Source organism: Chiloscyllium plagiosum, unplaced genomic scaffold, assembly GCF_037043375.1.
Source record: "Chiloscyllium plagiosum isolate Xiang-an unplaced genomic scaffold, Cpla_swu_hap1 HiC_scaffold_39, whole genome shotgun sequence".
NCBI lineage: Eukaryota > Metazoa > Chordata > Chondrichthyes > Orectolobiformes > Hemiscylliidae > Chiloscyllium > Chiloscyllium plagiosum.
The window spans coordinates 36852196-36865787 of record NW_028270177.1 but is presented as its reverse complement, the minus strand read 5'-3'; the positions used below and the strand labels follow the sequence as shown (position 1 = coordinate 36865787).

The 13592-nt window shown below is 42.0% G+C and overlaps 1 protein-coding gene across 3 annotated transcripts in view; it reads left to right on the top strand.

The window, feature by feature from the left end:
* The first annotated feature begins 511 nt into the window (after positions 1–511).
* il16 (interleukin 16) overlaps positions 512–13592 on the top strand; it is a 215368-nt gene continuing 202287 nt past the window's right edge. For all 3 annotated transcript variants that reach the window (XM_087981256.1, XM_087981255.1, XM_087981254.1), the window contains exon 1: positions 512–1011. The gene's annotated coding sequence lies outside the window, so the exon portion shown is untranslated. The remainder of the gene's footprint in view (positions 1012–13592) is intronic.

The window sequence follows — 13592 nt, the reverse complement described above, 5'->3', positions numbered from 1 at the left end:
TACCAATATTCTTATCTAATTTTGTGTTTTACAAATGCTAAGAATATTGTGTTAATTATAGTTTAATTTGTAAGACACAGCACACCAATGTTCAATAATGGTTTATTTTTTAAAAATAATTACATCTCCAAGGAACAATACCTCACAAATTGTGCCTTGAGTGAGCAAAGGAACATCGTAATACTTGCTGAATAACTTGTGATTTTTTTTTCCCCACTAAAAATACACCCTTGGTTTTAGTGTTCCTCTCTGCATGAGGCAGACCGACTGAATCACACCTCTGTGTCAGATCTGTTTGCTTTGGGCTGCCTTTCGATGCTGTAATTCACAGCAGGCGTACCACTACATAGGCTTTATTCAGAAACATCTGCCCACAAGTGCTCTGGCACGCTGTATGAAAGGCGTTATTTACTTGTGTCAAACAAAACCAGTTGATGGGAGTGTTTTGAGTTCTCAGATGAACGATGGTGACGATGGGGCAGGAGTGCAGGTGAGCCTTTCACACGTCCCCTCCAACATGGGCAGTGAAGAGAGTAAGTCCGCAATTATGCTGAGAACGTCGGTAAACTTTTTCCCAACCTGACAGCACAGAGTTAAAGCTTTTCAACTGAGGTACACGTCAGTGAGAGTCCCAGGCAAAGACTGTGGTCTCCCATTAACTTGTGTTGTGGAAACAGGGCCACAATTCAGCCCAGGAACTGTAAAATAACAGAGCTCTTTCATATCCAGCTGTGAAATGCGGAGGGTGGTGATTGGAACAGCCCAATCTAAATCATACACGACCTTTGACTAGGGGAAAGAGAAACCTCAATTTCTGTTCAGGCGTGAGACTAGTTTTCTGCAACCATCACTCTTAGCTGGATTGTGGCCAGAGGAAAGCAAGCTGAAGCCCACAGATCTGCTACGACAAGGGCCAAACAGAAGCAGGAACGGAATTATGCTGCTGATGGTCGATGAGATTATCCAAGTGATGGTAAAGAGTGGAGCTGGTTAAGATTGAGTCCTGTGTGGGTAAGTTGATCCTTAATTTTCATGTATAATATTCACTGGGAGCGCCCAGCTGTGGAAACTGAGTGAGCAGAATTGGTTTGCTGTAACTGTATTAGACAGCTCACACATCTCAGTCATGCTTAAACTATTTAAAGGTGGTGAGAATGATAGCACGATGGATGACAGGCGCATTAAGATTGAACTGGGACTGAGATTCAGGGTGACAGCTGACTGTATAAGAGGCTGAGCCAGGAGTAAAGACAAGTACAAGCGCGTAGCTGATTCTTTCCACTCTCCGTCCAAGAATTTTTTAAACATGCTTTTCCTCTAAAAGTATGATATAACCATTCTCTTTTCAGTTATTGAATTTCACCATTTGGTTATTTCTCCTGGCAACATCTGCTTCTATCTGTTTCTGATGATTTGATGTATCAAGTAGCCAAAGACATACTCAGTTGGTTGTATTAACATCACTAAGGAGTTAAAAATCACACAACACCAGGTCATAGTCCAATAGGTTTAATTGAAAGCACTAGCTTTCAGAGCGCTGCTCCTTCAGGTGGTTGATGTAGGAGTGGCGCTCTGAAAGCTAGTGTGCTTCCAATTAAACCTGTTGGACTATAACCTGGTGTTGTGTGATTTTTAACTTTGTCCACCCCAGTCCAACACCGGCATCTCCGAATAATCACAAAGGAGGAAGGGCTCTCCTGATTCCCTTCAACCCACATCCTTCAAACAGCAGCACCAGGAATACAGCGACTGGTCTTTCATTCATTATTTTTAATGGGATCTTGCTGTGTACACATTAGGTGCTCAATTAGCATACTTTATTGTAATTGCCATTCAAAAGTACTTCATCGACTATGGAACATTGAGGATGTCTTGAAATTTTGTTAGTGGAAGAATCTGAATGTAAGTATTTCCTTTCTGTTTATCTTTGTGGATCAGCACTACCCACTGGTGTGTTTGGTGTGGACAGAGAGTCTGTATCAAGAGACATTAACCTCATGCTGGTATGGGACAGACTAAATGGACCAGCTGGTTCTTTCATGCCTCACAGATTTTCCTACATTTGTGGTTTCTTTGTTGGTTAGTGAGGGGCTTGCGATCTCTCCAGCTTCCGAAGAGCAGATCCTTGGGGATATTCAAACATGAATCGGCCAATCAGTCCCTCGAGCCTGCCCTGCTATTTAGTGATACATTAACTTTACCTTCCCATTTTTCTCCATATCCCTTGACACCCTTGCTTAAATAAAATCTGTCAATCTGAGTCTTGGGATTTTTAATTAACCCCATTCTCAACAGATTCTGGGGTGTAAAAGTTTAGGTTTCCAGATTTCTCTGATTTTTTGCAGGAAAAAGTACTACCTGACATCACTGAAAAGCTTTGCTCTAATTCTAAGGATCTTTCTTCCTTTTACTAGACTCTAGCACGTGAGGAAATACTTCCTCTCTCTCTCTCTCTCTCTACCTTATTAAATCTTCAATCAAGTTAATTTTGAGCCACATTTCAAGTATTCAGCTTAAAATGTCCATCCAGTTGATGCTAGTTGAAAATTTGCAATAACCATTGGTTTTAAGTTTGTTAATGCCAGTACTGAAGTGACATGGATAGGAAACATACTGTCCTGTTATTGTTTTTATCTTACTTAACTTTTGAAATTGATATGTAACATGCGTTTACTTAGTCACATCTGGTTAACATGCCCATTATTCAAGCCACAGTCATTTGATGCTCAAACATTAATGTATCACTCAAGAGACCATTTGGCAGAGTGTAAACATAGGGATAGATCCTGACTTATGTAAAGCAGATGATAGTGAATCAACATCCTGGGTTACATTGAGCCAATGGATAGAAATGATCACTCAGAGCCAAGATCCATTCCATTGACTTTAGTTGTTTAAAAGGGCTAGAGTTTTATTCATTCTCTGGGTATGGACATTATGAACAAGGCTAAAATTACTGCCCATCTGTGGTTATCCTGAGGGGCAACTTGGTACAACAGAATGCTCGACCAATCAAAACAGTGAAGAATCAAGGTTAGAATCAGACTGAGGCCCCATAGAGGACAGATTGGATAAAGTTGCTAGTTTCCTTTCTAAAGGATATTAATGAATCAGATTGGGCTTTACGACAAGTTAACAGGTTCATGGTCACTCTTACTGATATGAGCATTTAGTTCCCAGATTTTTAAAACTGAATTCATATTCCCAAACTGTCATGTTGTGACTTAAACTCATACTGTGCAAAATATTTTTCCAGGCCTGAGGATTTCAGGTCTAGGAACACCAACTCGTCCATTTTTAATCGACATGTGATCTGTTATTTTCAGAACAATCATTATTTACATTGGCAAAAAACAAATTTCAGATTTCACTACTTATCATGTCAAATCATGCACTGATCTCGAGAAATTAGACCGACTGTGTAACTGAGGGACTTGCAACTCACGAGCGTGCTTATAGCAGAGGCTGGACCCTCCCCAACTCTGCGTTCTGTTAACTTTGCCTGTTTCTTTTTCATGCATCCATATGGAGCTTTCAATATCGAAGAGTGCGCTAAGGTGCTCCATAGAGCCTGTCGCAAAAACAAACACTGAGCCTAAGAAAGCAAAATTCAGAGAGGTGACCAAGAAAAGGGTCTTAAAGGAGAAGAGAGAATTGGAGAGATGGGGCAACGGCAGGGAGAGAATGCTAGAGCATGGACAACTGAAACATAAGCAGAGGGATGACCGTACAGGAGGACACTCAGAGGCAGAGGAGGTCTGACTGGGAGGGAGATCTGTGGGGCTCCAGGATGCTAGAGTAGTCATGGGTTCGAGTAGTTAGAGGAACAATGTTCGGCAACATAATGAACTAAAAACAAGGAGGAGAATTTTAATTTAAAATGTTGGGGATGAGGTTCCAGGATCGATCAATGAGGGGTGTTGGCAGGATAACATATAAAAAGCTGGTTGATGGAAAGCGCTGGATGGAGGCTTGTCAGGAGAGCATTGATGCTATCGAGACTGTATGGGGAAGATACACTATAAAAAGGTGAAAGCCAAAGTTAGGCATAAGCAACTACATCAGGGTCAAAGTAATGCTGCTCTACGGGATTGTTGTCTAATTTCCCTTTCTTTGGAACCAATGGGAAGGAAAATCGACACTTTCTGAAAGAGACAGTTCAGTTGTCTCGACAGTTTCACACCCTAGCAGCAAGGTGAAATCTACACCAGCAACTGGGAGGACTTCTCTCTGTCTAACACATGCACACTTACATCGCATACACAGACACACACACACACACACAGACACAGACACACACACATACATCACATACACAGACATACATGCACACACAGACACAGACACACACCACACATCACATACACAGACACACACCACACATCACATACATCACATACACAGACACATACACACAGACACACACACATCACATACACACACACACACACACATACATCACATACACAGACACACAGACACACACACACAGACACAGACACGCACACACATCACATACACAGACACACACAGACACACACACACATGCATCACATACACAGACACATACACACAGACACTCACACATCACATACACAGACACACACACACATACATCACATACACAGACACATACACACAGACACACACACATCACATACACAGACACACACACACACATACATCACATACACAGACACATACACACAGACACACACACTCACATCACATACACAGACACACACACACATACATCACATACACAGACATATACACACAGATATATACACACACACACACACTTACATCACATACACAGACACACACGCACACAGACACAGACACACATCACATACACAGAAACACACACAGACACACACAGACACACACACACATACATCACATACACAGACACATACACAGACACACACACACATCACATACACCAGACACACACACATACATCACATGCACAGACACATACACACAGACACAGACACAGACACACACAGAAACACACACAGACACACAGACACACACACTCTCTCACACACAGACACACACACGCGCACGCACACACACACACAGACACACACACTCACATATATACACACACACACATGCACACACACACAGACACAGCGCACACACACAGACACAAGCACGCACATGGACACAGACACACACACAGACACACAAACACATGCACAGACACACACACGCACACACAGACACACACACACACACACACAGACACACACTCACACAGACACACATACACACACACACAAGCACACACACATAGACACATGCACACAGATGCACACACACACAGACACACAAGCACACACACACATGCACACACACAGACACACACACACAGACAAAACACAGACACGCACACACACACACGAACGTAATTCTACACATAAAAAATAAAAGCACTGTGGCTGCTGTAAATCAGAAGCTAAAACAGAGGTTGCTGGAAAAACTCAGCAGGTCTGGCAATGTCTATGCAGAGAAATCAAAGTTAATGTTTGGGTCCGGTGACCCTTCCTCAGAACACTGAGGACCCGAAACGTTAACTTTGATTTCTCTTCACAGATGCCGTCAGATCTGCTCAATATATTCTTCTAACTATTTTTTGGATACTTACTGGTTAGGACAGTGCTTTTGGCAGCATCTATTTCACCATCACACTGGAATAGAGTTAGACTGCAAGTAGGTCCATTCCTGAAGAAGGGTTATACTCGAAATGTTGACTTTTCCACTTCCTGAAGCTGCCTGGCTTGTTGTGTTCTTCCAGCCTCCTGCCTGTCTACTTTGGATTCCTGCATCCTCAGTATTTTTTTGTCTCAGACTGAGTCTATGAAGCAACCACACACCGTGACCTTTAGTTGAGAGTGTGGCGCTGGAAAAGCACAGCAGGTCAGGCAGCATCTGAGGAGCAGGAGAATCAACGTTTCGGGCAAAACGTCAGGTTCACGCCTCCCACCAGTCCATACCTCACTCCTGGCACCTTCCCCTGCCACCTCAGGAAATGCAAAACCTGCGCCCACACCACTCCCCACACCTCCATCCAAGGCCTCAAGGGATCCTTCCACATCCGTCATAAATTTACCTGTACCTCTACCAATGTCATCTACTGCATCTGTTGCGTCTGGTGTGGTCTCCCCTACATCTGGGATTCAGAACGCCTTCTTGTGGATCGTTTCAGAGAACATCTCTGGGACACTCACACCCACCAACCCCACCGCCCCGTGGCTGGACACTAACTCCTTCTCCCACTCCATCTAGGGCATGCAGGTCCTGGGCCCCCTCCACCGCCAAACCGTTACCACCCTACGCCTGGAGGAGGAATGCCTCATATTCCGCCTTAGGACCCTGCAACCACACGGGATAAATGTGGATTTCAACAGCTTCCTCATTTCCCCTCCCCCCACATTATCCCAGTCTGAATCCTCCAACTCGGCACCGGCCTCTGGACCCATCCATCACTGCCCCTTCTGACCTATCACTTTCTCCCTCACCTTCACCCATCTATCACTTTCTCAGCTGCCTTTCCCCAAGCCCCACCCCCCTCCCATTTATCTCTCAGCCTCGACCCACAAGCCTCATTCCTGATGAAGGGCTTATACTCGAAACGTTGATTCTCCTGCTCCTCGGATGCTGCCTGTCCTACTGTGCTTTCATAGCACCACACTCTCGACTCTGGTCTCCAGCATCTGCAGCCCTCACATTCTCCTTATTGATTACACCCTGACCTTTAGCATATTCTGGGTTTGTAACAGGAACAAAATGGAAACAAAAGGACTTTCATTTCCAGCACCTTTCATGATGTCAGGATAAACATCTTACAGCCAATATAGTTGTTCAGATTTAACGTTCCTGTTGTCATGTCGAAAACAATCCATACAGAGTAAGATACAAATTTGAATGTGCTACCGACCTGTCAATATATTTGTATTGATGTTGGTTGAGAGGTTAACATTGGACCCAGGACATAGTGGAGAACTCCCCTGGTCTTCTTCAAAAGAGTTCTGTGGGATCTTCTACATCAATCCAAGGGGACAGGTAAGGTCTCAGTCTAGATTGGGAGCTGACTGTCCATTAGCTTCTTTTGCCCTGGCGTACCTACAGAGATAAATGGATTGAACAGCTATTTGTCTCACGTTAATTTCTGGGATCTTGCTATACACAGGTTGGTTCCCATGTTTTTCTAGGTAACAGCAGTGTAGCTGTTTAGATACCCAGAGCCACTTCCAGTGTCTGTACAGCTGCATTTGGCTTTGATGTTTGAAAAATGGCCCATCAAGTCATGAGACTGAAGAGCATTGCCAGCTGTGAGAGGGAAACATAGTCTCCAGCTCAATGAATCATCACAGTTACATCACAAGCCAAAGGCAATGCTGCATTTAATTACTTTCAATAGACAGTTCTTTCTTTTGAATGAAGTATACCTGGAGAGGAACGTTGATGAGTGTTTCCTTAAATAAATCAAGCTGCAATTTTCCAGTAAACAGTTTCTCGGGTGGGAATGGGCCTAAATAAGCAGTGCGTTTCTTTGAGACAACACTGAGCTTGTGACTGGATGAATCATCATTTTTGCACAGCTTTCTGCTACTGTTGAGATGCAGTTACAGTTCCAAAAGTAACACAGGAGAGACAGAGAATAGTAGTGTGATTTGGAGACTCTCCTAATGTCTGCAGGAATACAGCTATTTTAAATACCACAATAAATGCAATAGTTCCTTTCAAAGTTGATGTGCCTAACTTTATTCATTCCTTTGTCAAGCCTTAAACGCTGGAGACTGACATTTTCCTGATTTGTGTTTCTTAACACAGAATTATCACGCTCTACTCAATTGGGAAGAAGCGTAGCTAGAATTTGCTTGAAAATCTCTAACTGGTTTACACACAGATGAACGATGACGCACAGTTACAGAGCTACTTGTGTTCACATTGTGAGTGTAGAAGGTTACTGCTCCTGAACTTACAAACAAGGATTAAGAATGGCCATTCAGCTTTCAAAGCTGCTCTGCCATTCAATAGATCATGGTTAGAGACAAAAAAAACCTGCAGATGCTGGAATCCAAAGTAGACGGGCAGGAGGCTGAAAGAACACAACAAGCCAGATACCTGTTGTTGCCTGGCTTGCTGTGTTCTTCAAGCCTCCTCCCTGTCTACATTCAATAGATCTTGGCTGTTCTGACTGTAATCTCAACTCCACATTCTCATCTACCTCGATAGCCTCTCATCCCTTTGATTAACAAAAATAGATCTACCTCTGCCTTAAAAATACTGAAGGATCATTACAGTTACATCACAAGCCAAAGGCTTCGCCTCCTTTTCTGGGAGAGAATTCCAAAGTCTCACTGCCCTCTGGGAGACAACATTTCACCTCATCCCTGTTTTAAATTGGTGATCCCCGATTATTAAACAGTGACACCTAGTTTTTGATTCTCCTACAAGATGAAACCTCCTCTCGACATCTAGTATTTCCAGGCCTCTCAGGATCTATGTGTTTCAATCAAGCCGCCTTTTAATTTTCTGATCACCAGCAGATACAAGCCTAACATGTCCACCCTTTCCTCCTAAGACAAGACTCTCATTCCAGACATTAGTCACGTGAACCTTCTCTGAACTGTGTTCAACAGATTAACATGCTTTCACAACAAGGTGACCAATGCATGGCACCAGATGCTGTCTCACTGTATCACTGAAACATAATCTCCCTACTTGACAATTCAGTTTCCCTCAAGATAAATGATAACATTCTAATAGTTTTCCTAATTGCTTGCAGTACCATCATACTGGCCTTTTATGATTCCTTTGCATCTCACAGTTCTCCAATCTCTCAGTAACTGTGAGTGGACTCTTACACAGATCTGAATGACGCCTGTGGACGATTTGTGGCAGAACTGTGTAAGAATTCCAGGAAGGAAGTGGATGAGGACATGGGGAGAAAGAAGCTCTCCCTGTGTTTGGCAGAGCTCAGCTGTGTCGGTGACACAAGGCAGACAGGGTCTCATTGGCACCTGTTTTCAGTGGATGAGTGGACAGTGATGAGATGTGGGCAGAGTAGCAGTAATCTAGAGATGCTGTTCAAACAGTATGTAGCTATGGACCTAAACTGTGTGGGTTGGTGGTTAACAGTGACCACAACAAGAGAATAAGTTTTTTTATGCACAAAGGAGAATCAATCATGCTGTCTGCATTCCATCAGCAATGTGGCTTTGTGGCTGCTATCAGTGAGGGTCAACATTGATTACCAAGCTTTGTCTTAACGCAGTCTCTGGATGCTGAGGTGCTGCAAATTTAATACAATGTTGTCATATTAATGTTATAATCTCTGATGTTATCACTTGGCAAGTCAAATCCCAGACAGAAATCTGGCTTGTTAGATCAAATTTTGCTTTTTATTTTTGTTTGAATGAGTTTACCTTTCCTTGAAACACTAGCACATAATGCTGCAGATTTGATTTTAAAACTAAAACAGAAGTTTATTACATAAAAGAAATGAAGATACAATAGTATAAAGCAAACAATTTAACGATTTCAAACACAGATTAAAATACAATCCCATTAATCCCAACAGCACCACGTCACATAACTCACATTCCCTTCGAAATTACATCTCTAGGGTTTAAATTAACTGTCATTTCAATTCTCAGTCTTAAGAATCTGATAGCCTCTTTCTTGAATATTCTTACAATTGAGTTTAGGCTTTCTTAGCTTCAAATAATCCCTTCAGGTTTGTAACCAAGCACATCTGGTCTAGGGCTTTCAAACTAAACTCCTTACTTTGATTCGGAGATGCCGGTGTTGGACTGGGGTGTACAAAGTTAAAAATCACACAACACCAGGTTACAGTCCAACAGGTTTAATTGGAAGCACACTAGCTTTCGGAACGACGCTCCTTCATCAGGCGGTAGTGGACTACCTGATGAAGGGGTGTCGCTCCGAAAGCTAGTGCTTCCAATTAAACCTGTTGGACTATAACCTGGTGTTGTGTGATTTTTAACTCCTTACATTGAGATAGCCTATTTGTTAAGCATTTTGAACTATCTTCCTTTTACAGACAAAGCTGTTTTATAATCCAGCTTTAACCATAACTTCTACAAAATGAAACCGATAATCTTTCTTCAAGCTACAGAGTTTCCCCATGCCAAAGAAAAACGCCATCCTAGATTCTTCAAAATGAAGTCACTTCACTGTTTACTTGTGAAAAACACTCCTGGTGTAGCATTTCCCATTCGCTTTCAAAATCAATACCTCTCAAACCTCTCATACTGTGCTCTTCTTTTAACTTGGCTTCAGGAAGTCTTACAAGTTATTCATTAAATCTCTTCTCACATACAAAGAACAAATCCAACATGCCACTAGTACAAAATCCAAACTGTAAAATGAATTATAGTAAAATAGACATAAATCACACATCTTGCATCACATAAATAATCAATAAAAACAAACAGCAGAAGAAATAATGTTACTTAAAATAATTAATTCAAAGATGAGCCAAAAACAAGCATAGGATTAGGTAGCTTGTCGAAACCAATTCTTATAATTCAAAATTACCACATTTCATTTCAAGCTGAACAAGTAAGTACTTTGTAGTATTTAATAGGACCGATATAACAGGCAAAGTTACACTTGCCAAAATTTTCAAAAAGGTACAGACACTTTTGAGGAAGTTCTAACAGCTTTTGATAACGACCTCAGTCTAAGAACAAAGTCCTTGAAAGAGCAATATTTAGCAGACTCAGTGAATGGGCAAAACTGCGACAGATGGAGTTCAATGTAACTAAGTGTGAGGTTACCCATTTTGGACTGAAAAAGAATCAGATACTTTCCAATGCTATGAAGTTATATATAGTAGATGTCCAAAGAGATCTGGGGTTTCAGATGCATAATTTGGGGATGCCGGTGTTGGACTGGCATGTATAAAGTTAAAAATCACACAACACCAGGTTATAGTCCAACAGGTTTAATTGGAAGCACTAGCTTTTGGAGTGACACTCCTTCATCAGGTGGTTGTGGAGAATAAGATTGTAAGACACAGAATTTACAGCAAAAGTTTACAGTGTGATATAACTGAAATTATATATTGAAAAAGACCTGGATTGTTTGCTAAGTCTCTCATCCTGTAGAATGACCATGTTGATTTCAGTTCTTTCATATGTAAAGAGCAAACCTTTTTTTAAAAGCTACATTCCCAAGTGAACTTTAACAATTGGTGTCATGTCGGCCGAGATAATGTATTGAGGGTGTGAGCTATCCTGTGTGAGGCTGTCTGTGCCACAATGGCAGACTGGTTCTAATCTAAAAAACAGATTTCAGAATCTTACATGAAGAGGGGTGGAGTGGGGGTGTTATGAGTGTCTGTGAGAGAGTGCGTGTATGTGTGTGTGTCAGTGTAAAGGGGTATAGAGGGTGAATGTGGGAATGTGTGTGTGAGTGTATAAGAGAGGGTCTGCATGAGTGTGTGTGTCTGTGGGAGTGTGTGTATGTGTGTGCATCTGTCTGTGTTACAATCTTATACTCCACAACCATCTGATGAAGGAGCAGAGCTTCAAAAGCTAGTGCTTCCAAATAAACCTATTGGACTATAACCTGGTGTTGTGTGATTTTTAACTTCAGATGCATAGATCATTAAAGTGCCATGAGCAGCTGCAAAAAATAATCAAGACAACTAATGAAATTTATGGCTTTTATATTTCTAGGACTGGAGTATGAGGATGCGGAACTTATGCTTCAGTAATACAACACTCTGGTTAAGACTGTACTTGGAGTACTGTGGCATGATCAGGGCATTCCCCCCCCCTCGGAAGGATATTTTGGCTTTGGTGGCAGTACAACATAGATTTACCAGAAGGGGTACCTGGATTTCAGAGGTTGTTCTAAGGAGAGAATAAATAAATTATACCTGTTTACTCTAAAACTTAGAAGGGTAATAGGTAATTTGATTGAAGTCTTCAAGGTATTAACAGGAAAAGCCTGGATAAATAAAGATAAGCCTTCCCACTAGTTGGTGATTCAGCAACCTTTAGGGATACCTTTGCATGCTTCAGTTTCCTCCCACAGTTCAAAGATGTGTAGATTAGGTGGATTGGCCATGCTAAATTGCACACAGTGTTCAGGGATGTGTAGGTTAGGTGGATCAGCCATGGGAAATGCAGGGTTACAGGGACAGAGTACGGAGGTGGTCTGGGTGGGATGCTCTTTGGTGGGTCGGTGTGGACACAATGAGTTGAATGGCCTGCTTCCAAACTGTAGGGATTCTATGATTCTCTGAACAAGGGGGCTCAATCTAAAAATCCATACCATTCAGAGAGATATTAGGACGCACTTCTACACACAAATGGCAGTTATAGAGTCATAGAGTCATAGAGATGTACAGCACGGAAACAGACCCTTCAGTCCAACCCGTCCATGCCGACCAGATATCCCAACCCAATCTGGTCCCACCTGCCAGCACCCGGCCCATATCCCTTCAAACCCTTCCTATTCATATATCCATCCATCCGAGATGAATTGTTAGTTTTAAATCTGAGATAGATGTATATTGGTTAAGCAATGATATTAAAGGATATGGGCCAAAGGCATGTATATGGAATCAGGCCATAGATTAATGATCTCATTGAATGGTGGAACAAGCTCGAGGGACTGAAATGTCTTCACCTGTTCCCATGCTCCTAATTTTTAATGGCTTGTTCATATTAGTGGAAAACTGACTATGGAATTTATATATAATTATATATTAGAGATAATTCTTAGAATTGTTGCCAATGCCTTTTCCGATTTATTACAGCCCAAGGAAAAATTTGACTTTGAACAACAATTTAAATTGTGCTGGATGGAGAAACTGGGAAGACTTACAGAGAAAGGAAAAGGATATCTTCCCATAGGAGAGCAACCGAATCAATTGAATTTATATGTAAACTCTCCAGAGACACGCAATAACCAAATAAGATGATCCATGAAATTCTGTTGCAGTAGCACTTCATCTTGCATTGATGACACTGTAGGTAATTGCATTGGTGATTGTGTGAACAATGCATGGATGATTATGGACTCAAAACATTGATTTTGTTTCTGTCTCCCCACAGATGAGACCATATCCGCTGAGTATTTGCAGAATTCTTACCTGGGCAGTTCTGGTGAGGTTATTAGATATATAGTTCCTGTGCAGTCACACTTTGTGAGTCAAACTATTGACAATCATCTGCTCATCCATTCCTCCCCTCTGATGGCAGGCCAATATTCACTAGATTCTGGATTAGTGGTGCTGGAAGAGCACAGCAGTTCAGGCAGCATCCAAGGAGCAGCAAGTTTAGAAGGATGAGGTGCAGAGGGGGGACAGTGAGATCTCACAGAAACCTAAAAAATTCTGTCAGGATTTGACTGGGTAAACACAGAAAAGATATTCCTGATGATAAGGAGAGTCCAGAATTAGGGGTCACAGACTGAGGATACAGGCTAAGTCACTTCAAACTGACATACGGAGAAATTTCTTCACCCAGAGCAGTGAGCCTGTGGAGTTCTCTGTTCAGGCCAAATCATTGAATGTTTTCAAAAAGGAGCTAGATATG